Source organism: Dipodomys spectabilis, unplaced genomic scaffold (genome assembly GCF_019054845.1).
Source record: "Dipodomys spectabilis isolate Male_0828 unplaced genomic scaffold, ASM1905484v1 ptg000463l, whole genome shotgun sequence".
NCBI classification, from domain to species: Eukaryota; Metazoa; Chordata; class Mammalia; order Rodentia; family Heteromyidae; genus Dipodomys; species Dipodomys spectabilis.
The window spans coordinates 3,353,493-3,357,341 of record NW_024871140.1 but is presented as its reverse complement, the minus strand read 5'-3'; positions in this window follow the sequence as shown (position 1 = coordinate 3,357,341).

Genomic DNA, 3,849 nt, shown 5'->3' with positions numbered 1-3,849 from the left:
CCCGCTTGTTTATGGGGGCCGTTTGCTTGGTAGATTTTGTTCCAGCCTTTAACATTGAAAATGTGTTTGTTTTTACGGGCAAGATGTGACTCCTGCAGGCAGCAGATAGAAGGGTCTTGTTTTTTAATCCAACTAGACAGTCTATGTTGCTTAATTGGAGAGTTCAGTCTGCCAACGTTAAGAGATAGGACTGAGAGGTATTTGGGAGTTCCTGCCATGTTATCTACCTTCTTGGGGGCTGCGAAAACTGGGTCCTTCCTATGGTTCTTGGATTCTCAGTTTGGGTGCAGTTTCTTGGCCTTTATTGCAGTCTTGTTGGTTTTCTATGTGTAGGACATCTTTAAGAATCTTTTGTAGGGCTGGTTTGGTGGAGATGTATTTTTCTTTGCTATGGAAGCTTTTTATTCGGCCTTCGGTTATGAAGGAGAGTTTAGCTGGGTACAGTATTCTTGGTTGATAGTTGTTGTTTTTAGGGCATGGCATACATCATTCCAGGCTCTTCTTGCTTTGATTGTCTCTGCTGAGAAATCTGAGGTGATTCTAATTGGTTTCCCTTTATAGGTGATTACCCTTTTCTCCTTGACAGCTTTAAGGATCTTTTCCTTGGTCTTAGTTGATCCTGTGTGGATTATAATGTGACGGTGGGATGTCCTATTCTGGTCTGGTCTGTTTGGGGTTCTAAAGGCTTCTTGTATCTGAATAGGCCTATCTTTTTGCATGTTTGGGAAGTTCTCTGCTCGGAACCTGTTAAACAAATTTCCTAGACCATTAACTTCTGTTTCTAGGTGCTCCTCTATACCCATTATCCTTAGATTAGGCCTTCTGATGGTGTCTTCCAGGTGTTGGATAGATCTATCATATTTCTTGGACTTGTCTTGGATGGTTGTATGTTCTTTCTCTATAATATCTAGGCTGTCTTCAATCCCTGAGATTCAATCTTCTGCATGGTCTAACCTGCTGTCAAGACTCTCTACTTTGTTTTTTATGTCTTTTCCTTCTAATTGGTCAGCTTTGATGGCTTCAAGTTCTTTGTTGAAGCTCTGTTTTAGGTCTTGTATGAATTTCTTTACTTCCTTAATTTGGTGTTCAGTGTTTGTCCTCAAATCACTTAGTTGATTGGTTATGGTTTCTTTGGGCTCCCATTCCTTCTGTTGGGTTCCATTCAGCATTCCCTTTGTGGTCTCCCTGACTTCCTTCAGCTCTTTGTTAATGGATTCCATGAATGCCTTTAGTGATCTTTGTGTGTTCTCTACCTGGTCTCTCAATTCCTGTATTACTCTTTGATTAGCTTCCTCCCTTTCGTGGGATTCCTGCAGTTCTCTTTGAGTGTTCTCAGCCTGCTCACGCCATTCCTCCCTTTCTCTTTGAGTATTCTCAAGTTGTTCACGCAAATCCTGTATCAGTTTTTGAGTAGCTTCCTCACGCTTATGATATTCCTGTATAAACTTCTGGGATGCCTCCTCTCTCTCCCTATTACGCTCATACAGAGTCCTTTGTACGTTGTCAAACTTCTCATTTATCATGTTTGCCAGTAGTGTTTGTAGAGCTATTTGGGAACTCTCCTCTGGATTATTCATTATCTGTTCTATTCCCTGATTATCAAGATTGGGAATTGAGATACCCGAATTTGCCATTTTTCTTGTGTTTTTCCAGCTTATTCTGCCCATTTGAGATGAAGATAGCACCAGTTTTGTGCTAGAACACTATCTTAAGGCAACCATCAACCAAAGTTTGCATTTGTACAGTCAATAGCCTACAGACACAATCTAGTTCAACAGATACATCTATTCAACATCAAACAACTATATGTTAAAGGACTATGAACTGCAAAGAAGAATTTGGAAAACCAGAAATTATTAGGGTTAGGGAGAGATGTGGGTAAAAAATAGGAATAGATTGGTGTGGGGAGACACAGGGAGAGTTAACTATGTCCTAATCACAGTGCAGGAAATAGGTTGGATTGGATGCAAGTAGAGAGAGAGAAAAAAAGAAGAAAGGGAAAGGGGAATGAAAAGAGACCAGAAAAAAAATAGAAATGTAAAAATTAATATTATTAAAGGGAATAAAAGACCATCTATTTAGAGAGGAATGTGAATATGTTGAGAGAAAGGGAGGGACATAGAGGAGATGTTAAAAACTTTAAAAAAAATGCTTAAAATATTATATAGGTATAAAGAGATAGTACTGCTATTAATGAATTTAAGTCTCAGAAGTTTTGAATTGAGTAATAAATTTGTGGATTAAGTGTGTACACAATGGGGGATAGGGTCTACTAGTTAACTACGGGTTTATCTGAGGATGTGCAGGACAAGAGTTAAGTCACTTAAATAAGAACAAAAGATAGGAAAAGGTGGAAAGGATAGGAAAGTGAGAAGAAAAGATCAGAAATTCAGTAGAGCTAGACAAAATACAAAAAGATAATTAAGAAAGAAATAAAAAGAGAAAGAAGACAAGAAAAGAAAGGAAAATGCACATTCACGTATTCCTAAAATAAAAATTATAAGAGGAGAAAAAAAAAGTTACTGGAAAACAATTATTTTTTCAGAAGAGGCAAAAATTAAAGATTAATAAAAGTTTTAGAAAAGGAAAAAAATTTTTATATATATAAGGTAACAAAAAACACAATCCAAATAACAAAAAAAAAAAAAAAGAAAAGAAGAAGAAGAAAAAAAAAAAGTTCTTTGGTTTTTTTTTTTTTTTTTTTGGGAGGGATGGGAAGAATCCTGTATCTCCCTTTTGTCTGTAACCAGCCTCTTGTTGGAGTCTCTGGTCAGCTTGAGGTCCTGTGGCTTGATTGGTTTCTTAAGTCAATTTGTTGGAACAGGCAGAAAAATGCTCTGCTTTACCCAAAATTTTGAGATCCCCCTCCCAGGTTAGTTTACTGGGAGGGTGATCTGCTTTGAGAATCACAAAAGAGGGGGATGCAGTGATGAGGCTAGGTTCTGGGTAGAGTTGAGGCCTTTCAACAAACAGTAGCTTTTCCCTGGGGCTATTTTATGAAAAAACTCACAGAGCCCAGCCTGGAGCCATTCTCAGGGTTTCTGTTTTTCAATTGATTATGGTGGCTGCTAGAGGGAGGGGCAGCCTCTGGCTCTGGTTACCCAGTGAGGAGAGCCACTCCAATGGCTGGCGTCTGAGCTGGGTGACTTTTCCCTGGATGGAGCTGAGTCTGGCAGGTCATTTCGCCGTTAAGTTCTTGTGACCTGCTAAATGACTCATTTTATTCCAAGGCCTGAGCTGGAGCTAGCCGCTCCTCCGAGCTTTGTCGGTATCCAAGATGGAGATCACCAGTGCTGGGGGGGAGAGGTGGCCTTCCCTCCTCTGCTCCCTGAGAAGGAGTGAGGACGTTGGGCTTCTACTCACGCCAAGTCTTGGATCCTGGGTCATCTCTGGTCTGCAAACTGCAGGATGAAGATGTCTGCTCCTTGTCGGTTCTTGCTGGTGCTGAGTAGAATCCGCTCGTCTGCTGCATTGCGTCTGGTTCCTTCGTCCCGGACTCTCTGTGTCTCAGGTATGACCCTGCGGCAGTGGTCGCCGCCGCGACCCTGCTGCCGCAGCGGCAGCTGCTGGCAAGCACTCAGATGTGTCTCCTTGGCTTCCCCTCTCTTGACTAACTCTCTGTCATGTGATGGCACACTTGGTGTGATTCTCTGGCTTAGGGCTGTTCACTGGAACCCTAAAACTGCTTTCTATGCAAGAGCTTGTTCAGATTCCAGCTTCTCCTCCGCCATTTTCCTGGAACTCTCTTCGGATATTTCTAACTGTGGTGGGACTGATGTTTATTACTGTGCTAGGTGGGGATCTGAAGTAACTGGGACAGGCTCTTGGATCATTCCCAAGGGCTCTCCC